We start from the raw sequence: 26,482 nt of genomic DNA on the forward strand, positions 1-26,482 counted from the left end.
TATTTCTCTTAATATACAGAAATGTTTAAATTTTATCTAATCCTATTTATTGAATCTTGATTCTTGTTCTTGGGCCACTGAGTTTATTCAGAAAATCCTTACCTTGTCTGTATCTTGAAGGGCTTCCCCTGCTATTTCTACCAGTAATTTCCAAGTTTCAGGTCTAGTTTTTGTTGTTGAATATATATTTGTGGGGAGATGTATACATATTTGTTCCATATGTATTGACATGACATGTGTGTTGTGTGTGTGTGCGCGCATGCACGCATGCACATGTGTGTGTGTGTGTGTGTGTGTGCGTGTGTGCGTGTGTGACTTTCTATTTATTTATTAAAGCAAGGTTTCTCACTTGCACATAGCTTGACAGGTCCCACTACCTAGGTACCTTACTCTGGGGATTCTCTGTGTTTGCCTCCTGAGCTGTGATTACAGGTGGGTTTCTGCCAATCTTGCCCAGAATTTACCCAGGTATTGAACATGTAAACTGTATCTCATGCTTGTTTAACAAGTACTTTACCCACCCTAGCTCCAAAGTTTCAGAACTTGGGCCTATTTTAAGGTATTTTTTATATAGAAGAATAAGTATCTAGATTCATTTCTCTCCACATAGCTCTTCAAGTCTTCTAGCACCATTTATAAGTAACTTTGCTGGAAATCCTATTACGGTTTTTTATTAGAGTCCTATGGGTGTTGCTGTGTGAGCTTAATTCTGAGTCATTTACACTATTCCATTTTTTTTTACACTAACAGAATTCTGCTTTTTTTTGCAGTAGCCTTATTTTATGATTTGAAATCAGGTTTTGTGATAGATAGCACCTACATCAGTTCTTGCTATGATTGTTCATATTCATATGAGGTTTAGGATTATATTTTCTCATCCATTGAATGATATTCTTGGGGTTTTGAGCAAGATTTCACTCAATTTATTTTTTCTTTGGTAATATGATGATTTAACAATATTAATGTTGCCCATCTATGAAGACAGTAGCTATGTCCACCTTCCAGTATCTTCATATTTCAGTGGAGACCTCTTTTACAACACTGGTTAGCTTTACTATTAAGTATTTTATATTTTTCAGCTATTGTAAGCACAATTGTTTTATTGGTTCCTTTCTTATTAGTTTATTAAAGAGCTACTGGATTTTAATGTTGATTTTCTATCTTGCTAGTTTGCTGAATTTGGCTGTCAAGTCTTAAGTCTTTGTGCGCAATCTTAAGGGGTCTATTATGTATAGATAATATTGGCAAATAAGAATAATTAGACTTCTTCATTTTCCACTTGTATTTCTTTTATTCTTGCCTCATCACTTCGGCTAAAATTTTAAGTACCATATTGAATAAGAGTGGTGAATATTGATATCTCCTGCCTTCAAAGTTTCCTCATTTATTCTGAATTGGCTATAGGTTTCTCATATACATGGGACTATTACTATGTTGAAATATGTTCCTTCTGTACCTAATTTTCCCAGAGCTTTTATTATGAAGTGAGGTTGAATTTCATCAAATGCATTTCTTTTTAAACTATTGAGATAATTTGAAGTTTCTGTTCTTGCTTTTATTAATGTGCTTTAGTATAGCTATTGTTATGTTGAACTGTCCTTGTATCTCTGGAATTAGATTAACTTGATTGTGTCAGTGTGTAATATATGTGTAAGCATGTATGCACATGGGAGTGTGCTAGTGTGATCACTTGTGGTGGCCAGAAGTTGATGTTGGATGTCTTCTTCTATCATTGTCCACCCTATTTTTTGAGATAGTGTATTTTGCTGATCCTAGTGTTTACTGTTGGGTCCTGAGAGCCTCTTGCTTCCCTGGCGACTGGGACTTTCTAATGGTTCCCCCAGTTCCCCACCCTCGACTGCTTTATATTTCTATTCATTTTCCTTACCCTCTGGACCTCTGTCTTTTCCCATACCTCATCCTATACCCCTGTTCCCTCCCCCTTCCCACTTCCTCCCAGATCCCTCCCTTCCTCTAACTCCTGTTATTATTTGTTCCCCCTCTAAGTAGGATTGAAGCACCCACACTTTGGTCTTTCTTCTTTCTAAGCGTCATATGGTCTGTGAGTTGTATTGTGGGTATTCTGAGCTTTTGGGTTAATATCCACTTATCAGTGAGTACATACCATGCATGTAACTTTTATATTCTTCCTGCCCTTATTTCTTCACCATTTTCTCTGAGCCTTGTAGTAGGCAATGCAGGTGTCCCGTTTAAGGCTGAGCATTCAACAGTACGATTTTTATGATTATTTTTATGTCTACGTTTTGTCATAGAAATTGTTCAGTGTTTTCTTTTCTAGTTGTGCCATCTAGTTTTGTTATTAGGGCAATATTGACTTTATAGAAGGAGTTTGTCAGAGCATTACTTTCCTTCACAGTTTATGGAGTGGTTTGTTGAGCACCAGTTTTGTTGTTCTTTAAAAGAACATTGCTGCAATGAATCCATCTGGTCTTGGGCTCATTTTTATTGGGAGAAATTTGTTTTCCTCCATCTTTATTAACTTGGGTATTTATTTACATTTCAATTGTTATTCCCTTTCCCGGTTTCCTGGCCAATATCCCCCTAATCCCTACCCCTCCCCTTCTCTATGGGTGTTTCACTCCCCACCCTCCCCCTATTACTGCCCTCCCCCCAACAATCTAGTCCACTGGGAGTTCAGTCTTGGCAGGACCAAGGGCTTCCCCTTCCACTGGTGCTCTTACTAGGATATTCATTGCTACCTATGGGGTCAGAGTCCAGGGTCAGTCCATGTATAGTCTTTAGGTAGTGGCTTAGTCCCTGGAAGCTCTGGTTGCTTGACATTGTTGTACATATGGGGTCTCGAGCCCCTTCAAGCTCTTCCAGTTCTTTCTCTGATTCCTTCAACGGGGGACCTATTCTCAGTTCAGTGGTTTGCTGCTGGCATTCGCCTCTGTATTTGCTGTATTCTGGCTGTGTCTCTCAGGAGCGATCTACATCCGGCTCCTGTCGTTCTGCACTTCTTTGCTTCATCCATCTTGTCTAATTGGGTGGCTGTATATATATGGGCCACATGTGGGGCAGGCTTTGAGTGGGTGTTCCTTCTGCCTCTGTTCTACACTTTGCCTCCCTATTCCCTGCCAAGTGTATTCTTGTTCCCCTTGTCATCCGTCTTGAGTTTCATGTGCTCTGTGCATCTTTGAGCATTTGGGCTAATATCCACTTATCAATGAGTGCATACCATGTGTGTTTTTCTGTGATTGGGTTACCTCACTCAGGATGATATTTTCCAGGTCCATCCATTTGGCTATGAATTTTGTAAAGTCATTATTTTTGATAGCTGAGTAATATTCCATTGTGTAGATGTACCACATTTTCTGTATCCATTCCTCTGTTGAAGGGCATCTGGGTTCTTTCCAGCTTCTGGCTATTATAAATAAGGCTGCTATGAACATAGTGGAGCACGTGTCTTTGTTATATGTTGGGGCATCTTTTGGGTATATGCCCAAGAGAGGTATAGCTGGGTCCTCAGGTACTTCAATGTTTTTTTAATCAGATTATTTTATTTTGATTTGTTTTGAGAAAGAGTTTAATATAGCCAATTTTGACGTTGGGGTATACATGTAGTAAAGTGCTCTTGAACATTTGGTTTTCTTGCTTCCAATCCTAAATGTTGGAATTACAGGCATATGCCACGATATCTAACATGGCAGAATTTTTATTGATGTATCAATATTGTTTGTTATTAGGAATTACTCAGACTCATGGTTCACTGTTTGGTAGTTTAAATATATGTAGGGATTTATTCATTTATCCTACTTCATTCCATTTATGGGATCAATATAAGTTTATAAAACAATATTTTAATTGATTCTTATTAATTTAGATTTCATCTCTTGATTAAGGTGGCTGTTCATTTATCAACTTTTAATACTTTTAAAGAGCCAACTTTTCTCTTAATTGGTCACACATCACATTGTTATTTCAGATCTACTCATTAATTTCAGCTCCAATTTGTAAAAGTTTTGTTCCCTTTGTTGGTTTAGAGCGTGACTCCCCTCACCCCAAGGCCCTGATTTGCATCAGTAGGGTATTTGTTTGGGATTTCTCTCTGATGTTTTTAATGTTTACGATTGTGAACTTCACTTTGTTCAAGGTATACGTGGACTGAGACTTTGAAAGACACTTTGTGGTGCTTTGTGGGTTCTAGCCTGTGTAATTTTGTGATGATGCCCAAATGTTTACTATTTTATTGATATCTGACATGATGAAAAAATACCTGACACATTTTTATTTCTAAACATCGTCACAACGTGGTCTAAAGAGACAAACTGCTCCTTAGCTTCCTCCTAACTTCCTTACTGAAGTAATGAAGCTGGGCAAAATTGTAGAAGCTGCCTCAATTTCCTGCTTCCTGCTGAGAAGAGAGGAAGGAAAAAAATGACACTTTCAATGTAATTTTGAATGAAAACTCTCAAAAACAGAACAAAGCTTTAATGAACTAGTATGTAGGTATGTATGTATGTATATATGTATATATATTATATATGTGTATGTGTGTGTATGTGTGTGTATGTAATGTTAGATCAGCTATTCTGGAATAATTCATTAATTTGATGTATGTCAAGTGATTTGTGACTCGTAAATTTGATGAGTCAGGATACAGTCACTTAAAAAGAAATGTTGAGTAATTAATTTGCCTGTTACTTTGTGGAAATCACTCAGTAATCATATAAAGGAAGTGAAACTTGATGACATAAATAATCCCATTGCTTCTAATTAGTAATGAAAAAAGTCGAGAGAAGATTTAGGGTTGCATCCTGAGGCAGCCTTGGGTTCCACTTGCTGTTATCTTAGATATTCATCTTCTCCATAACACTGCCTTGCATATTTTCATCCTGGAAACCTGGCTGTAGCTGATTCCAAAAGGAAGGGATGGCAGACATTGTGGTCTTTGACACTGGCATGGCAATGTCAGCAATACACACCCACTCAGACGTTATCTGTTCAGTACACTCAGGGACCCCTCCACTTTCCTCACCCAACAGTTTTCAATCTTCTTTTTAAATACAATACCTGTTTTGGGAAAATGACTGTGAGGCCCCTTTGTCATACTGAAACTACCAAATCTCTAATCCAGGTGTGGTGGCCCTAATTATTTACTATTTTCTTTTCTATTCCATTCTGAAAAGAGAACATTGTCTTTACTCTGATTTTCAGAGCCTGCATCTTTCCAGATAGAGGCATATTGATCAGTGTCCCTACTGTGTAGCTGCAGAAAGTGATTAAATTTTGTCCAATAAACTTGTCATGAAAATGATGCGTGCACACTTCCATATTTACTTTGAATCATGAATTTCTGCCTTGGACTCCTTGCTTCTTTCCTCAAGCTAGAAAATTTTATTGAAGCTGCTCATTCAGACTTAGAGACTGAAGTTGCTTTCAATGACATCAGAACTGCCCAGCCTGAGCAGTGAATGAATAAATACTACCTTATTTAAACTTCTAGGCTTTGGATTTCTTTGCTATACCAACTTAAATGTAACCTAAGATACACTCTAAGAGATCTATAAGTAGAATCATATGCACTATCATATTGTATCCTATCATCATACCATATCATATCATATATCATATAACATATCATGGTTAACACCATTTCAGACCTTTAAGATCTTTCTCCCGGAAGTCAGATCGAATCCAGGAAAGTATAGATCAGGACGTGTGTTTTTTTTTTAAGCAGTTACAATTCTGTGAGTTAGGAGATGGCAGCTTAACCTTCTCCCTTTTAAATCTACTAAGAGTAATTTTTGTGTTTTAGATCTAAAGGCCTTATCATGGCTTTATCATGACTGGATATTCTCAATAGCTATAATTCTCTTAATAAAGCTCTCATCAGAAGTAAACAGAAACGGATAGGAGGAAGGGAAGGGAAGGAGGGAGGAATGGAGAGAGAGAGAGAGAGAGAGAGAGAGAGAGAGAGAGAGAGAATTGCAGTGACTCTAAGTAGAACTACCAAAGACTCACAAAGAAATTACTTTATTGTTGTTTCTTTTGATACAATTTCAGTCCTATAGAAAACATCTAGAAAAATTGTAAGAATAGCGTGGCAACTATGGTAAGTCCCTTTTCCAGATTTGCCCACTCTGTATATGTCCCATTTGTTCTGTTGTTATCCTTGCTATTATCTATAATATTTGTGTGTTCTTATGTGTGTGATGCTCATGCAGGGAATGATCAAAGTGGTGGCAATCTAGTATTTTCTTTTCTGAATTTTTTCGGAGTAAAGATACTGTTTCATGACCTTTCATTTTTCAAGTGCATAGACTAATTTTGTAGCACATTCCTCAACCATAAGATCACATTATTAACATGATAAGATTCGTCTTGATATTCAATCATGTTAAGACTCATATCAATTGGCATATCAATTGTGGTAAGACTAGATGTATCTTCTCCTATTGAGGCTAGAAGAGGCAGCTCAGTAGGGAGAAAGGGTTTCAAAGGCAGGCAGCAGAGTCAGAGACATGCTGTTAGGAGTCCCACATGAAAACCAAGCTGCACAACTGTTACATATGTGCAGAGGACCTAAACCAGTCCTATGAATGTCCCCTGGTTGGTGGTTCATTCTCTATGTGCCCCTGAAAGTGGAAGGGAGAGTGAGTTATGGAGAAGGGAGTTGGATGGGGAGCCCTGGAAGGAGATGAAAGAGAAAAAACTGGAGTTGGGATGTAAAGTAAATGAATTAATTAAATAGTTAAAAGAAGATATAATAGAAAAGCAGACATTGACCAGAAAAATAAACATGATCATAATTTACTTGTTTAAAAAAATATTCATTTTGAGCAGGAATGTTCTAAAAATAATGTCACACTTTCTCAATGCTTTGTGTGGGACATACTGTGGTCATTTGTCACCTTGAAGTCTTGTTTCAAGTATTCTTGTTTGAATCCATGATAAAAGAAAGCCTTTAATTTTTGTTTTACTTGATAGTTCATATGTAGGTACTTTGAGATCATGCAAATATACCATTAATCACTGCGCCTTCACCATGAGCTTTCACATTCATCAACCGCTGATGACTTTATGTAGTTGGGGATGTTTAAAGGCATTTATTTGGTGTAGGTATTAGGTCTACACAAAGTATCAGGAGTACCAAACTTAGAAGAAACACTAGTTTTATCTGAGAAAGGTCAAGAATACATTAAAACTTGACTTTCTCTTTTAAGATTTGGATAGAGGGAAGGGGTTGTGGCGTGATCTTGGGTAGATCCTTCTGGTATTCCTTCTAGCTCTCTGTTGTAAGGTATCAACATTTGTTGTGCACAGGGGTATGCCTGACATCCATAAGGCAGCTCTTTGAGCTGTGAACCTGTGAATTGCACTGCAGAACACTTAGAATCCCTGGTAGCTCTTCTCTAAAGCCCCGGAAGTCATCTTCAGTGGAGAATCTTTGTAGCACAATTGCTTATTCTTCAGGCTCTCCACTCACCCCCATCCATAGACAACTTTCCTGCCTTGAGCTGGCATGTGCGTGGGGTTTCTTTTGCTAATAGACCCGAAACAACTTCTGGGATTGAGTCATGAAAGTTGTGGTAGACTCCTCCTTGGTCACAGGACGCTTTAATCTCAAAACCTTAAATACCATGCAAGAAGTCAGCTACTCTGAATCTGTCATGCTCTGAGGGTGTCCTACAGAGAGGCAATATCATTAGCTCAGCCCACTCCCAATCATCTTGGCCCAGGTATCAAACATGAAATTATACATGTGATTCCAGCTACTTGACTTTCCTTGTTGAGATGACAGTTTTCCTGAAACAGAGGCAAGCCTCTCTGGGGAATGTTGACACACACACAATCCACGAGCATAATGGAATGGCTTTTATTCCCTAGCACAGAAGGGTTTGCTACTCAGCAATGGATTGTGAAGCGCTGAGGCATCTGTTCATTTCCACGTTGGTCTTATAAGACTGCACCCTCAGTAGAGTCAGGGCAGACTCTGTCTTAACGTTTCCTCTATTTCCTGTCAATGGGATATACTTTAAGTCAAAATATTAAGGTATGGTGAGTGATGTTTGCTTCTCCCAGATACTCTAAGATAACAGTTTATGACTTCTGTGATTGCATAATGTTATAAATCCCGGAAAATTAGCCTTGTTTACGGATTTATAAATGTCTGTGGTGTGTTTATAGAACTAAACAGTTAAATGTAGTACCAATCACTAGTCGTATCTTGCCATTGGAATGCCCACGATTCTGGAAAGCTCCTAATAAGATAAATTATATAGATGAATTATATTTCTCCAGGGTTGTGCCTTGTCAATATGGAGCTATAGTCCCAAGTCTTCTGCTTCCTGGGTTTGATGCTGGAGAATGAGTGAGAGCTGGTTAGTGAGCCTCTTCACTTGAGTGCCAAATACATTTTCTTCATGAATGATGGAGGCAAAAAGTTAATCACATTTCATTCATTCTCTCATAGGTAGATTCATATATTAGCTTTTGGTGACAAAAGATTGAAGGAAGCCAAGAGAGTCCCTCCCTCATGGAGCTTCCATTTAATGTAGTAAGGAGGACAAGAAAGAGATAATTTACAAAATTGATAAGTACATAAGATTGCTTCTCAAACTATCTTGGACAAATCATCTATTCTACCAATCAGTAAATCAGCCACATGCCTAATCATTATTCTTTCTTTTCCATTGGTGAAGGATGTATATACATATCATTGAACATGATTTGAATACAGTTTGAACCAAAGCAACCACCTAATTGTGACAATACTTTAGCCGGAGCCAACAGCTCTCTGATTGAACTTAAGACACATTCAAGACGGAACCCATGCCTGATATTGGAAATTTAGCTAACTACCCAGGGCTAGTAAGCTCATACATGTTAGAGAGGAACTTACAACTTCCACTTTACTAAGGCAGCATAAACTCTAACTATATACTAAATATTTGTCCTTATACACACCGATAAAAGCATAGGTCTCACCACTTTTCAAACAAATGTCTCTTTGAAGCAGACAGAGAGAATGTCGGAAAACAACAAGAACCGATCAAAATGCAGTGACCTTGTAGTACCCATCCTGAACTGATATATCAACAATATAACTCCTGCATCTAAGACTCAGGAATATTATTGGAAAAGGGGGTAGAAAGTTTGTAAGAGCCACTGTATCAGGACTATATCTCCTAGCAATATCTGAAGCTACATATATAAACTCTTACCAACATGACTACCTTAAAATGAACTGAACAAGAACTAGGAACAACACTAGAGATGACAAAGTTGATAGATAAAGACCACAAAGCCTCAACCCTGCACAAAAACTATAGGCCACTAATGAATGCTGACAGTGGGGGAAATAGTCCTTCCCAGGGACTGGCTATCTGGATACCAAATGGTCAGTCTTGAAAACATACATACTAGTAACATTATATAGTCTGAGTAGGTTACTTATACCCTGTTCATAAAGATAAATCTATGTATTTCTTCCTTGGGTTGTGTGGGAATGGTCAGCTGCCACACAAGCATGCATGTACGTGTTTACAGTCTGTTTTTGTCTCATTACCAAGTGTCTTTAAACATGGACTACACTCAGTGGCACAATATGTAACACATGCTTGTTTCCTGTTCTTCAAAGATCCTGCCTTCCCCCACTCCCCTCAGAAAAATGTGATATTATGAGTCAGATTCCTCACAATGCACTAATGCACAGATTTTAATTTTCAGTTATTATTCTTTCATTTGGGGTTGATTATAGAAGACCTCACAGAAGAAGTCAAGAGCCATGATCTCATTTATTAGATTCCACCAGGGGCCCCAAGGGTCTGCAGGATCATTTCACATTGTTTCAAGGATCTTTTGGGATAGGCCCAGTGGAGGTGCAGGGTACATTTGTGCTGTCCAAGGTACTTATCTGTATCATAAATTTCAAGTGTACAATGCTTTCTGGAGGGTAGGAAGAAGAATATGATCTTAAGGTGGGTACAAGACACTCTACTGCAAACTTTCTACTGTATCCCATGGAGCTCAAAGACATGATCTAAACTTTGTAAACAAAAAAGGAAAAGAAAGAAAAAGCTACTATACTTTTATAAAGTATTTTCTGACCAGTGGAGGAAAAAAGAAAAGGATCACTGAAAATTTGGAATAAGCTTTTCCTGAATTTTAAATCTGGAACAACAACACGATTTCTACCTTGGAAAGACAGTGAGTGGCTCTTTAGGTTCACGGTAATTAATAATTAATAATAGTAACTCTTATTCTTAATAATTCAAATTACAAATACATTTTTATGAATAACTGCCCTCTAAAATTAAGTACTCAGGGTACAATGTGAGACCTAAGGTTGCCTCAGACCCTAGCTAGGGTTGATGCAAAGTGAGCAAAGTAATGTGATGTGCCATAGCCCCTAGTTTCCAGCTTGATTGGAGCAATGCATTTAGGGGGGTGGTCTTTGGGAAGGTCATGTGACTCTGTGCTTTTTATGCCTGATCTGATTTTAGAGCAGAATATTGCAATAGAGCAGGGAAGTCAGCTAATCCTTGGCATCCTGCCAGCCAGGGAGTAAACTCTGCAAAGGACTGGATAAGGCCATCCCGTTCTTGTTCAGATCTATTTGTCTGAGGAAAAAAAAATCATTCTCACTTAAGAAAAAAAAAATCTCAAAAGTAAACAACAAGCACTACCTCCAAAGCAAAGCAAGAAATAGAAAAAGTCCATCCTGTAGTCATTTCTCCTGCTTTTCCTTCAAAATACCAGTGTTTATTTAATAGACCCTCAGCCCCAGGATGGAAACAAACAGATCAATCACCAGGGTGTTCCATTGTGCCCATCATCCTGAAGTCCATCGATGGTATTTATCTGAGACTGAGAGTCATCACACGGGCCACAGGTGCAGCTGATGTGGCGTGACATTGCTGCTATATAAATAGCTGTGAGTGACACTGAGGAATCATGTACAGGAAATCATGCCTGAGCGCTCCAGGCAGCTAGCCCACCTCCCAGCCTTTCTGCCACCCTCTGCCTCCCCAGTCATCTCCTGGTCACGGCCACCATGTCTCATCATCAACCTCAGTAGCACTTGGCATTCTGTTCCCTTCCGGCTCTGCCCGGGGCCAAGACAGACGAATAACTAATGGGCCCTAATATCTAATATCTTCCTCTGCTGGGATGAGATCACTTCTTTTTGCTGATTCCTAGCATGGATATATGCTGATTTTTCTGACAGGGTGCAATTTCCCACAAATAAAGGATCTGCTTTCATTTGGAAACCTAGGATTGAGAGTTGAGATTTGCAAATGAAGTGAAAGTCTCACACAAACCAAACTTTAGGGCAGAAGAAGGTGAAGGCAGTGTGGGTACCCTGTGGTTTAGATGTTCAGGAGAATGGATGTCTCTGGCAAGCTTCGGTGACTTAACACATCGAAATGCTGCACAGACTTCTGTTGGTTCCAACACACAGACGGTGTGATGCTTCTGATGCTCAAGTTGAAGGCTGCTTTCTGCAGGACTGGACAGTGCCATGGAGGAGGGAGGAGCTAGCAACATTTTGGTGGTGAAATGAAACTTTTGCCCTGGGTTTCAGAGTCAAAGCTCTAGTAGATACCTTCGTGCCTACGTTTTAGTCTTGGGAAGTCACCCAGATGTTGTTAGAATTTGAAAATGTCAAGTTTCTTTTCATCTGGAGATGTTGATCTTTCCCCACGTAGAAAGCAGCCCTGCAGACAAAGAAAGAATGTTGTCCAAGTTCAGTTAGTTTATTGGAAATATTTATAGGAACGGGGGTGACACAAAGGTATCTAGGAAGTCCCTCCCCTAGGAAAGTTAGAGCCTGCTCTACTACTGAAGAGCCTCACCTATAGCCTTCATGTTTAGAGAAAAGCATCATCACCTGAGTCCCTTATCAGCTTCAGTGACAAAGAGTTCTACTCTAGTCACTTGTTTATGGCTTACATAATGCTAGGGAAAGCATACCCACCAAAACGATCTTGGTGACCCTCTTGATTTTCCTGTGAGACTTATGACCCTCCCTCTTCCTCCATGTGATAATGTTAATACATATCATTTTATGAGGGTTCCATGGGAGTGAGCAGAGCTTCTCTGGGTCAAGACAACAATTGTCATGGCCAACCTGAAAGAAACAGCCACATACAGAAAGCATCTCTCTCTCTCTCTCTCTCTCTCTCTCTCTCTCTCTCTGTATGTGTGTGTATTCATCCACTTATATTTTGTTAAGGACATACATGCTCTAGTTTTTTACATATGGTGCACTCGGAGTAAACATGGCTGGGTTGGTGACAGTTTGCACATAAATATTGCTAGGGAAGACCTGGTGAGGTACTGGTATGGTAAGACAGGGATTTCTGGACTTGAGATTACACTTAAGGTAAGCCTAGGGCTAATAAGGATAGCAGTACTCTTGTTATTTGCTTTAGCTTCTGTGATCTTACTCATGCAAAACACAATCTACATCATAGAATTCAATTATTACAATTGCGGCTTAACAAAGTTCAGATTCAATGACCCCAGTCAGTATCATTTTCTCTCGTGTATGATATCAGTCAGTTTTGATCTCCCTAAGGCTTAGCAGGTAAGAGTAATAATTAGGTTTTGGTTAACTTGACATAAAGTAAAGTTCTGGAAAGAGGGAATCTCAATAGAGAAATCGTCTCCTTTGGATTGGCCTGTGAGTGTATTTGTGGTACATTTTCTTAATTGCTAATTGATGTAGGAAGATCACCATTGCAGTTGGTGGTGATGTCCCTGGGACTCTGGGCCTGAGCTGTATAAGGAAATTAGTTGAGCAAGCCAGAGGAAGGAAGCCAGGAGCAGCATCCTCTATGGTAGTAGCTGGCAATCTTTCTAAGGCTGTAACCCTTCAGTACAGTTCCTCATGCTGTGGTGACCCCCAGCCATAAAATTATTTTGTTGATCTTTTATAACTGAAATCTTACTACTGTTATGAAAGGTAATGAAATATCTGATTTGCAATCCCCAAAGAGGTCACAACTCATAGGTTAAGAATCAGTGCTCTATGGTTTTGCTTTGTTTCTTGACTCCAGGTTCCTGCTTGAGTTTCTGTCCCGACTTGCTTCAGTGATGGACTGTGATGTGGAACTGTAAGTCAAGTAAACCCTTACTTCCTGCCAAATTTTTGTGAGTTAGGATGTTTAAGACAGCAGTGGAAATCAAGCTTGGGCACTAACTCTTTTAGTTTTACAGGCATGCATACATATCTATGATGTTGCACAAAGTGGGTTCTGTGTATACATGGTTGGGTGTGGGGTAGATGGGGTTACCTGTGCTGTGGGACTCCGGGAGCACAAGTGGAACTTAAGCTTGGCTACTGAGTTGAGTACAAACAGGTCTCTGTCCCTAAACTATCATTGTACATGTTTTCAGAAAGCCTTTTGTCTGAGGAATTAAAGCTTGGATATCTGATAAAGTAGCATGCACATTTGATCATTTATGTATTTGTGTTCTATTTGCTGTTTCCAATGTTTCATTGAGTCATTCAATAGATATTTATAGTTATAGACAATTGCCAGACTCACTATCCAGGATTTGCGTGAGACACCCCCCCCCCGCCAGTTTAATATTTGGAAGGTTTATCTATTCCATTCAGTAATTATTGATTATTTCTTTTAATAATATTCTTACCCTGTGGACTTTTGTCTTTATTTAGGAGAAAAACCACCAGCTCTTTGCCAAGGATATCTAGTGGGAAACAGTGCTAATTTGTCTGCTAACTGCTTAGGAGACAACATGGCCCATACCTCTTCCCGAAGCATGGATGACAGTAGTTATTCTGGAGAATTTTTATAAAAAGACAGTGATCTCTGCTATCCTAACCCATTCTTTCATGTCTTCAATGTCCCAGCTATGTGCTCATGCCAGCACTTCATGGAAAGAGCAGGGTTAGAGTGCCTTAGAGTTAACTTTACCATCACTGTATGACTGTGCGATGTCACCAACCTTTACTTCTCTCTCGTTTCCCTGTTTATTACTCTTTAGGCCTCCACTCTTGTGCTCCCTCCTCCATGCAGCAGCCTGAGTACAGCAGCTCAATTACACGAAGCCTTCTGACCATCTGTGTGCATCACTACCAATTGTCTATTTTTATGGAGACCCAAGGGCTTCACAATTTCCTCTCTAGACCATGATCAGCTTGGAGAGCAAGTATCAGACATTGTCCCTCCTGCCCTTTCCATGAGCAGTGAGCAAATTTTTCATGGTTTCTGATGACTTTGTGACTTCACTAGCTAAGCCAACTACCAGATTGGCAGTGGGACCCAGTTCTGGGGTTATCTTATTGAATTTCTGTGTAGGTAAAGACTTAATATGTGTCATAGACAAGGCTCAGTTTTTTCAGCTGCCCCTGGTGTGTCATTGTCTTTAGTGGTCTCTTGCAGGTTCTTGCTCCCATCCCTGCAGATTTTTTCCTATTAGAACTTTGCTTGTGTCAATTTACTGATAGACACTGGGATAGTGGCACAATTGCAAGATAAGAGCCATTTTCCTAATAAACACTAGATCCCTTCTGCCAGCCAATATAGTTGGACTGTGTTCACTATCCCCTCACACAGCCTGGGGGTTCTATTTCCTGGGTGCTCTATCCCCACTGGAGCTCTCTCTCTGTGGTGGTCGCTCTCTTCTTAGGTCAACAGCAGTGTCCCAGATACATGCATAACAGGTTTCCAATTTATTTCTTTTCAACAGCCCTTGGCGAACAGCTCTTCCTCCACCTTTCTCTTTTTATTGCTTGCCTTTGCTTTATCTGCTAAATCCCTGCTTGTGGGGCTCCAGCTGCCTTTATAGCACCCGCCCTTGTTAATATCTTCGTGTTGTTGCAGTTACTGCCCGTGGGGTCTTAATGAGGAGCAGGTGGATATTATCAGCTCACTTTCAGGAAATAAGATGGGGAGGGAAGCAACCACAGCATTATATAGGTTATCTCATTTAAAACCATCTTTGTGCAGTAAATACTATTTCCCTGACTTTAAGATGAGAAAAAAAAACTATCCCCAGGAAAGCCTCTAAATACCATTCCTTTTAAATTCCCTGTAAGACTTGATGTCACCTCTGCTCAAGGTTTTTCAATGGAGTCCTGTTATCTATTACAGAGTAAAGATCACAGTCCTTAACCCAGTAGTCAAAAAGCCTGAATATACATTCTCTGGTGTGTTGCCCACCCCTTTCTAAATACTCAGTTATAATTAAGCAGGTTAACAGGTGATTTTTCTCTTTTGTAAAAGTTCCTGTCCCTTTGCATCCTACAGACCCCTGCCCCTGTTCCTCCCTCTTCACATCACTTTCTGTAGACCTGAGGCATCGGCATCAAGCTGCAGCTAAACAGTCACGACAATCATGCAAAGGACTGGCCTCCCAAGTTAGAAACCATTGCTCTTGTTCCAACTAACCTGGCCCTCTTCCTTAGTTCTTCACCAGCCCATGTGAAACTGTGACCTTCTTACTAGGTGAGACTCATGCCTGATTCTAGTTTATCACCCTGTAGTAGGACCAGAGAAATGCCTTTCAGAGAGCCGATGTTGTAAAACAATAAAAGTTGCTTAATTGATCATTTTAAGAAGTTACTCCATCTTCCTGTAACTACCATCTCCATCTGTGCTTAATAACTAGTACTAATGGAGACACTTTTGACTAAAACATATGAAACCCAAACATAGTGCTAAATAATTAGCATCCTAAAGTTGTGACTTAATGAGGGTAATTCTTTACCCTTCTGAAATGGCTTATTACCAGGGACTGTATTTGGTTAAATAAGTATGGTCTTCTCTAATCTTGCATAACCCCTTGTAGATGACTACTGTGATGTGAAAATGGCCAAATTAAATGTGAGCTATGCTTGCCAAAGAACTCATTAAATGCTAACTTCTGTCTCTTGGCCCCCACACAACCATTCACTTAATCACTCATTTGATCAACAAACACTTATATTCCCAGCCATAGATCTTTCTTGAATTCTAGACCTATATATCTATTCATCAATTTAGCAACTCTACATGGATGACCTGGAGTCTAAGATATCTATAATTGAAATTTTAATTCCAAGCCCCTTGCCCAGAAGTCAAGTCAAAGCACATATAATCTGCTCTGTCATCTTTATTTAAATCAAAGGAAGTACTCATATATTCCTTTTAAATCTCGTCATTTTCTTTTACTTCTTTCTCTTTCTTCCTCAGACCTGTATTCATAATCAGTTACTTGCTGCTATTGATCCCATTGCTGTACTGTCAATAGCATAGTCATTGTCTTTGACTTGTACCATGCATTGTTTGACATTTTCTCGAATAAAGTAAGAAAGAGATATCATTAATAGTCAATTTAATATATGATGCCTGGCAACAAACCAGGTTCTTTTTATGTGTCGTCTCATTTAACATGCTCAAAAACCCTTTAAAGAATGGCGTTTCAGACAAAATGTTTCTTTAAATGAGAAACCGAAGACTTAGAAAGTTGAACTGCCTAAGGTGTCACAGCTTCTAAGTGGCAAAATGGGATTTAAAGTGAGTCTCCGTAACTCCAAAGTCTAATCTTTTTTCACTATATGTTGCCTCCCAGTGAAGAAAATGACATTTTTGATTTAAAACATTCATTAGTTTATTCAGCACATCCATTGGACCAGACTTTTTTTGTTTCAAGCTTCAATGGTATAATGAATACATTCCTAAGAGAAGCCCTGGGGCTGTGAGGATTGGCTAGGCTATGCTTCAGTAACAAACATCTTGAGAAGCTCAGTCGCTTCATTATGTAACTTTTATTCTACACACATGCATGCAGGCATTCTACACACAGACATAAATCACTCACACACACACACACACACATGCACACCCCACATATACTCCCCCCACTGACACACAGATTTATAAGATACCACAGATAAGTCCAGTATTCACCCCTCACCAAGGAAACTACTCTTTGCAACAGATGGAGACCATTACAGAAAACCAAACCCAATTAAAATGAAGAGTTGTAGAGTCTGAACCCAAGGAAAACAACTAGAAAACAAGCCCTCACCTGAAGCTTGAGGAGCATGGCAGAAGACAGGCAGAAAGAGTGTATGAGTCAGAGAGTTTGCTGTGTGACTGTATCTCCTAAATATCCCATAAAGTCTCACCAACGTGACTGTCCAAACATGAACGCATCAAGGACAGCACCAATGGACATGCCAAACCAGAGGAGGAAAAAACCCACTAGGCATCAACCCATCATAAAGAGATTCACCACCGTGGAGTGGGGTGATTCTCTGAGCTAATAGTAACAGCTTGTTTTTCATCAGGGTCCAGTTCTTTGAGTGATTCCCCACCAGAATGGTTCTGGGACATTGCTTAGTGGGATTCAATGATACATTTTGGATTTGTCTTACTACCACAAAATTTCCATCACATTTCCTCACACATGGGGATGGGGCCAATGCTCTATGTTTTATGATCACAGAGGAAAACACATATCAATACATTCTGCTGCTGGGCATCACAGAAGGATGGGGTAACCAGGTCCTGAGGATGGGCATGACGCAATAGAGTAAAAGGAATAGCAACCGCACAGAGTCAAGGAAGACCATAGTGTAGCAGCTGAGTGACTACTGCTACATTTCCAGACATCAAATGGGCCAACAATAGAAAGAGAAATTTACTCTCAGTGCATGTTTAACAGGAAAGAATTCTTTCTTAACTGAGCACATAGGATAATAACTCAATAAGGCTTTGGTGTGCTGTGAGCTCGTGATCAACCTGTATATAGCAACATGGAGAGTTAAATGCTGTATTAAATGTGTTGGGTTAAATTTAGGATTAGTACAAGATTAGTGAGGAGGAAGGGATTAAAAATTAGTAGGGGAAGCTGGGCCTCAAGAAACAGGCTTAACTGGAAGTCTGGTTGACTGCTTAACAAGGACATTTGAATTTGAAATTTATTTGCCTTCATGTTACATATAGTCTCTTAATTTTCTTGATGCCTTGATAATGACCAAAACATGCGCAAGTTCTAAGTTTTTGTTTTGGAGAAAGGGGGAAACATTTTCTGATCTCTGTTGTCACTGTTGTGGTTGATACTAGTCAGAGTTAAGAGTTATAACTGTGAAGACGTGAGATCCACTGAGGATCTGGAAGGAGAATTGGGACTTTCCAAGACTTGAGATAGAGCCTTAGAATGACTTGATTTAATTTGCAAAGGACAGACGTCCTGAGATGACATGTGGGCCACATGCAAAATGCTGCATTAAATATTTCTAAATGTCAATCTTGGCCTGTATTTCTGGTAATTTCCTGTGTACGATTCCCATAAGAGCAATTACTGGTCAGAGGTTGTGGACGTGTATTAAACTCTTGAAATGCATTGCTAAATTTGTGACATTGTTCACTTCCCTACATCTTTGCCAGCACTGAGGAAAGAGTGCTGATGGATGTCGTATAGACCCTGCGTCTCAGGTTTTTAAATGCCGAATGTTGGTATTGAAAGAGTTTATTTTTCTGCTGGAAATCTCTGCCCACCTCTAGCTTCAGCCAGTGCCTCTAGCCTGGATGGCTTTGATTGTTTCTGGTTTAGAATAATTAAAAAATGTGCAAAAAAGGAGGATGGAAGAACCATGCACTCACATAAACAAGGCACATAAGTACAGAAACACACATACGCACGCGCACACACACACACACACACACACTCACTCACATAACACATCTTTCCTGATGCTACAGAGCCAGTAAATTTGTAAAGATTACAAATACATATAGCCTAGACAAATATCACAAAAAAATCTTTTGAAAAATAGCTCTAACATACACACACACACAAACACACACATACACACACATTCATACAAGCATACCATTTTCTGATGTACACACACAGACACACACACACACGTTCATACAAGCATACCATTTTCTGATGTTACGAGTCATTGCAGGTTGCAAATACATGTTTCCTAGACAGATTCACAAAGTCCTCCCCCCTTTTATAATAGCTTTAGAATTTCAGGAATGGTGCATTGACTGGTACCCTCTCTTATTTAGAAAGAATCTATTCTTTCCTTTGACCACTGGGATCAGAGGCAGGTAGATCATTCACAGGAAACAGAATCAAGCACAGCAGTGCAAGCCGGGGCTGTGTTTGGGCTCCAGGGCAGAAACTCAATGAGCAGTAACACTAGAGAAAATTAGCTAATCAGAGAGTATTATATTTCCTTTCTACACCCTATGTGACTGCTGCGTATATCTGGTGAACAGAATAGTGCACACACACACACACACACACACACACACACACACACACACGCACGCGCGTGCGCGCGCGCACACACAAATCATGCTGAGTCACATGCAACAGAAAGTCTTCTCACAAGAATCCTTATGGTTTTATAGTCCAAAATGTCTTCCTGAAAAAAGTCAACAAGCTCTATTACCCATTTCACCTAAATTCATTCATGTGTGTGTGTGTGTGTGTGAGTGTGTGTGTGTGTGTGTGTGTGTGTGTGTATACAGACACATCTGTATGTTAATTTGTGATTTACTAAACATGAGCAACCTTGAATGCAATGTTGCTGGTATTGTCAACATCAAAATTTCACTTAGAATTATCCGATTCTGCCAATTCACTCACAGAGTCCAGTTCTATTCCTGACTGGCAAGAGAAGAACCTTATCACCCATTCACCTTTGTAATCCCAGTGCACATAGAAAGTACTAGCAGTCATTGAGCACAAGTATTCCAGCAGAGTAAGTTCGTGCAACAATAAATAGTATAATATTATCACTGTGCTAATCTCTTTTGTTTCATTCCCTTCTAAATTTATTACTTCCCTTTCGAAATCTCATTTCTTTCTTGCAAAAGCACCCTCTCTCCCTTGTGTAATTTCCAAATATATTAGTTATCTGTATATGATTGAAAGGTGTTATATATTTTTTAATTAATGAGAATATAGCAGTTTACTGGTTTTCTGTTTTTACTTTTTGTTCTCACACTGTTTATGCCAAACCCAGTGGTGATGCCTGGGCCTAACACAGTGTTTCTTAGTAGAATTCTGTTTCGTGTATTTCTAGGTATTAGGTTGTTGCCACTGTCCATTAGTCACAAATAATGGGGACTTTCTTAGTTACCTTTCTATTAATGTGTTAAATTACCCCAATAGAAACAGTTTAAGGAACGAAGAGTTTATTTTGGTTTACAGTGTGAAGTCATATTCCATCATGGAAGAGAAATCACAATGGGAGAAGCCTGAGCTATTTGGTCAAATTACCTCCATATCAGCTCACTTTTATTCAATCCAAATTCTCAGCCCAGGGAACAATGCCTGCTTGGGTATGTCTTCCCACTCCAATTAACCTAAAAGGATAGTCCCTCAATAGCCTACCCAGAGACCCATCTCCCAGATGACCCTACAGTTCATCAAGTTGGCAATTGAAATGATTATCAGAGGAAAATGGATGTCTTCATAAAAAACTTTTCGTGGACTAAAGAGAGGACTTCTTTGGAATATGTACTCAGGGACAGGATAATAGCAAGATAATGGGATGATGTGTATTTTTAATGTCTATAGCTTCTGCAAAAATCTCTCCAGAACACTTCAATTCCAAATATTTCTTGTTCCTACTTTCTAAACTTTGCTTATCTGACTGTCACCAAGGACTAAGTGTGACTATAATTAGCTCTTTACATCACGCTGAGTTGCCTATTCTTATCTGTTACCTATATTAAATTAGTTGTATTATCTCTTTCTCACTGATTTACAGAGAATTTTCATATATCTAGATAATAAACGCTCATTAATGTCTTCATTCCAGTTGCTTCCACTGTTGCTTTTGTACCCAGTGACATTTGAAGGACAGCAATCTTTTTTTTTTCTGTTTAATGTGTTTTCCTTGCAGTTTTATATTTTTAGTTATTTTGGTTAAGTATTTTCACCATAAGGTATATAGCTCTCTAATTCAAGGTAAGTATGAATTTTGCTCAACATCGCCTATAAATTTAATGGTATTGGCTTGTACAATATACTTTGAAAATTCACATGTTTATCTAAAGTTGGATAATATGACAGAAATTGCAGCACAAAGCAGTGGAACATGGGGTAACTTCCTGGGAAGATGTTAATACAAGTCTTCCCATCCCATATAAGTCATCAAACAAATGGTTCTATCCAACCGTACCTAAGGTGGTATTGGGGTTACATAGAGATAGTGGGTGAGTCTCGGTTACTTGCATTACTATTGCACCCACCTGGCACAGGTGACACCTCATGAAATATCTATCACGGAGTATTCTGCACACATTGAAGGAAACTCACTAGAAGAGGCTCCCTCCCCCCCCCAGAAATTATTTCTTATATAATCTCCAAGAGAGATCTTCAAATCTTGTAAGTTTCCTCAGCCCATTAAGTTGCATGACTAAGAAGGTTCCTTAATCATTCCTTCCTTCAAGGAGAGAGTGTTGCAATTCAGAGGGAGCAATTATTCCAGGTAGAAGAATAAAGAGGCAAACTAGTAACTAATGGGGAAGATTTAGTTCAGATATAAATAAATTATAGAAAAACAAACTACAAAAACAGTAATGTATTACTGTTCTTTTATTTTTTACTTTAAATTAAAATATAGTTCTATTATTTCCCTCCTTCCATTTCTACCCTTCAACCCCTCCCACATCCTCTCCCTTTCACCCCTCTCATGTTCTCTCTTAATCTCAAAATAATTGCCTTTGTCTTTGATTATTATTTTTTCAATATATCTTTCATGTCTCTGCTGTAAATGGTAATTTTTATTTTCCTTAACAAATGCACAGAGTAAGCACGTAGCTTGGAGGTAGGGCTAGGTAGCACATATTTTCCTAGTGTGTGTTAAGTCTAGTATTCCCTTAATATCAGCAAAATGCCCTCATAGAGAAGAAAGAATGTTCTATTTAACTACCTCACTTTCTCTGTAAGTTGTCTTTACAAACAAAGGATCATCCCCTTCCTTGGCCAGTCCTGGTCACATGTATTAAGGACAAACCTTAGCTCACGAACTGTTCCTTTTCGTGAGTTTAGATGGGGTAGAGGCTCAGCTGTTGACACTCTGCTCAATCACTTCTATGTTCTTTCTCAGGGGGTTCCCTTATTTCTTTTCTACTTCAATAGATCACACTCTGTGGCACCGTTGTGTGTAGGATGTCAGTGTCATGCTTTCAGTGCAAAGGAAAAATCCAGAAAGAAAATTCCAGGGTCTTTTGAAGAGCCAGAGTAGTACACCGGTTGGCTACTTCTGGAGCTCCGATATGCCAGGTCACTACCTCACTTCATTTCCTTATAAAATACACATATATTTTGCTTCATTCGGAGGTCCTGGTTTAAGCCTATGTTTTTCTTCGTTTCTGGACTTCATTGTTGGCTGAGGAGGTACTGCAAGCCTGTTCTTCTTGGCCACGCTATGAAGAGCTGGAAGTGAGTCAGAAGCCTGTCACATTGGGCATCTGGTGCTGGAGATTTGTGTTCATTAAGCTATAACTGTGGACTGCTCTGAGCTCTTTGCTGCATTACATTGTTTTATGCAGATGCCAGTTGCCCTCTTTTAAGCTTACAAATACTTCAGACTTTTAGTCTCATTTTCCATGTGATTATAACAATGGGTTTATTAAAAATAATAATGTTAAATACAATAATCATCTCTCTGAAGGTCTCTGTGTCTATAATTAACCATTATTTGGATCTTCTAGCAAAATAAGTTGCGTCTATTTCATGGTCCGAATGCAACTGTAAAGTTGCAAGATACTTAAAGGTAGATTGTAACTGGTGGTACTTACATTTGCAGACATTTGTAGACATTTAATAACTTGCCGAAGGGTCTCCTGACCTGGTCTCAGTAGTTGTTGACAGTTGTATGCTGAATTCAGTCTCCTGAAACAAGAAGTCTGTGTTACTACCAACACCTCTTGTTTTAAATGGATGTGTACAGAGGAGAAATCAAAGATTGGAAACACAGAGACTTGGCCTCTAGCCCTGGTCACATGACCACTGTAATCATGGGCCACTGTGCTTTTGTCTTAGGTCTCAGGCTTCCATTCTGTGGATGAGGGCTTTAACTTGGCATAGCTACTTTTTGCTCATGCGGCTGTAAAACCTTTGGAATGTGTGCTTGAACTGAAGCTTCAAGAAATCTCTAGTTTCTGCTTTATATCCAGGAGAGCAGAATAACAAATTCCCTTGCACTTGGAAATGTTTTGCCATCATTGACAACAGAGGTCAGTGCCAGGGTTATGATCGTCTGTTGGGATAATGACATTCATTTTCTCCATTGCTTTTGCCAGAGTGAACCTACCCTGATTTCGTCAACTCCCACTCCCTTCTCCAACATCTTTTTGTAGCTACCCTATCCCCATTCAGTGGATGCTTTTCACAAATGTACGTAATGGCGTTGAGCCATTGCCCACACAAGATGTTTACAGAATACTCTTCAGTAATGTATTGGTTGTGTTGATATTCATATCAACAGTGCTAATCAATGCTGCCTTTTATGTTGGAGACACAGGCAGATCTTTACCTTTTAAATTACCTCAGTTTCTGGGCTGGGTAGAAGTTGGGTAGGATGTGACATAATGATAATAGTAATGATTAGAAGGAATGAGAGGAGAGAGACTGTGTGTAGCTGACACTGTGTCAGAGTGACAGCCCCTGATGTTGGATCAGTAGGGATGACTAGAAACCTCATCACCCATCTTTGGGATGTTATTGCAGAACACATCACTATGGTTCAGGCGGCTGCAGACTGCAATCCTGTCTGATCAAAAGTGGGAGGACAAAGGGAATCTAAAACAACGCTCAACCTTCAGCCACTCCTTAGGAGTATCTATTTTGACAAAGTAAACTGTGGATTTGTCCTAAGAACTCAGGCTGCAGAGACTGTGGTCTCACAACTGTTCTGAGGCTTGAAGACTTTTTTCTCTCAGTAATGAGAGTGTCGCACGAGTGGGCCTTTCCCTGACTGCACTGGCAACAGGACAACTTGTGCCAGGATGGATTTTTCTTCATTGATTCTAATCTTCTTCCTGACTGACTGTCTTGGCTGCTTTGACATATTGAACACTGAATAGTCCCTGAGTAATTCTTGAACATTTGGGGATCGTTTTTATTTTTACAAGACAGTAGAATCCAATGGAGTGATTTATCAAGGTGAAGATGAAGAAGACAACATGTGTTGGGGGGATTTTATTCTGGGAATAAACACAGACTCAATAGAGAATTAAACAACACACACACACACACACACACACACACACACACACACACACACACACACACTGAACAAACGATCCACACCCAGTCTTCAGTAATTTCATAATTTGGTAAGGATCCACGGCCTCATCTAAAGATGAACATTAATGGATAAAGGGCTTTCGCAGCTGTGACTTCAGCCATGATTGATGAGAAAATGCTACGGAGGGAGAAAAGGAAAATGAATATTTATTAATGGAATAGTGTTGGGGGCTTCAAATCCAGGGAGATCCATCATTTCAAATTCAAGGTTGGATGCATTCAGAACAGAATGTTCAATACAATGGCCCCATAGCTTAGCTATTGGCCAGAAAATTCACAGGCTCTGCTGTCATTTGGACTCTGGAGAACTTTCTGAAGATGTTTTCCTGTTTCAGTCCCCATTGATATCACCTGGAGTGGACATTTCATGAGTAATTATTAGGACAACGATTGCCTCACCTGTTAGAACATGTGGAATGATGTGATCTGGCCATCCATCCGGAAATTAATATATCGCATCTGCATTCTTTCTCTGATGATAGTTATGGCCTCTGATGACAGCTTGGGAATTATTAGGAACCTTTTCTTCCTAACATGACTTCATCAGTTCTCCCTTGAACTTCACAAGAACAGTGTTCAGCCAACAAGCATCATGTATTGAAATCTCCTTCTATATTTCCTACCCATTGAACCCTTTGCCACACTTGCTCCCTTTAGCTTGGCTAATTTGTTAAGATAAAATAAAGGCCATTTCAGTTTGGTGAACTACTATTCCCCTACCATAACATCATATAAAAATAGAAGATGGGGACTTTTAGGCAGGCATTGTTGATCTCTTTTGTGATGGTATTATTTTTATGTGAGCAGCTTGTTCAGATAATTAACAACACTGATATCATGGCTTAAGGTTTTGACAGGGAAGGAAAAATTGACAGATGGCATTTAACTGTGTAATTTAACTTAAGGTGTTGAAGTATTATTGGAAGCTTCAATGTGTAGATTTAAGCTAATAGATAGCCCCCAAACATATCACCTCACTCCCACATAACCATATGCACAAAATCATGACTTCACTAAGACCTTTGTTTCTTTATTTTAGATTATAGCAGTAGGCCATAGTGTTCCTACAATCAAACCACTAAGCTTTTGGAATAACTGTCCAGATAGAAGGTCTGGTTTCTGCCTTGCCATAGTCATGTTGCACCTCACCAGCTATTCTTGGGCTACAGAGGTTGGTTGCATATGCTATTCCAAAACATAAGTTGTGATTCTGTTAGACAGTGTGTTTCATTTTATTTTAAACTATTGATATACTCCAATCCAGACACTGGTAGTCTTGACAACCAAGAGCTCCCAATGTTTAATTTTAAGTCCAAAGCAGAAGAAGACTGATCTCTCTGCTTAATAGCCAGGCCAGAAGAGGAATTTCCTCTTACTCCTGGGAGGGCTAGTCTTTCTGTTGGGAAAAGCAATCTGCTTTGATCAATCTACCAATTTAGATGTTAACCTCATCTAAAAACATCCGAACAGACATACACAGAGTAATGTCTTGCCAAATACATGGGCACCCTAGGGCCCAATCAAGTCGACACACAAAACGAACCATCTCAGCAGCTCTCAGAAACTAACAGACGTAGAAATACCTAATAGAATTCATAAAGAGGATGAGATGGGGAGAAATATTTTGATTGGATTCAGAGGAGCTGGCGAATGGTAAGCTCTAAGAAGAGAGGCGAATAAATTACTACACAATATTTCTGCCCCAGATGATAGAGCAGAGGGTATGCTGGGGAAATAGAATGGAATACACAATAATAAAACACACACACACACACACACACACACACACACACACACACACACTGCTTTTATGAGATATGGGTGAAACTAAGGGATAAATTAAACTTTAATTACACAGAGCTCACCAGTATTCTCACTGTTAGGAACATAGGTATAAGACCGTAAGTAAAGAATTGTCTGAATAAGGTAAATAAAGAGAAGATGATGTCATAAATTCATGTGCAGCCCCCAAAAATCAATTGAGTCCCTTTCCTTCATTTTTGTTTCTTAGAGATTTCATCGAGGGCAGGTAGTTTTTCTGGAGCCCACATGGGAGGCAGATGTCAGAGGAGGGAGTGTGGCTTGTTTTACATATAGGAGAAGAAAGATCTAGAGTGCTAGTTGAGCATAGGTAGAAAAGACTGCCTAAGGACAGTACATCCATGGATGTGCCTCTAAGGTAAAGCACTTGTATAGCACATGTGAGCACTCTTTA

The 26,482-nt window shown here is 39.4% G+C and overlaps 1 long non-coding RNA gene across 2 annotated transcripts in view; it reads right to left on the reverse strand.

The window, feature by feature from the left end:
* Positions 1–10,693: 10,693 nt before the first annotated feature.
* The window catches only part of LOC120103503 (uncharacterized), a 56,457-nt gene continuing 40,668 nt past the window's right edge, over positions 10,694–26,482 (reverse strand). The window contains exons 6-7 of one of the 2 annotated variants that reach the window (XR_015622902.1): positions 22,758–22,851; positions 10,694–11,684 (exon numbers count right to left, since the gene is read on the reverse strand). This is a non-coding gene — a long non-coding RNA (uncharacterized LOC120103503). The remainder of the gene's footprint in view (positions 11,685–22,757; positions 22,852–26,482) is intronic. The other variant, XR_015622901.1, reaches the window with a different exon arrangement.

Source organism: Rattus norvegicus, chromosome 6 (genome assembly GCF_021556685.1).
Source record: "Rattus norvegicus strain SHRSP/BbbUtx chromosome 6, alternate assembly SHRSP_T2T, whole genome shotgun sequence".
NCBI classification, from domain to species: domain Eukaryota; kingdom Metazoa; phylum Chordata; class Mammalia; order Rodentia; family Muridae; genus Rattus; species Rattus norvegicus.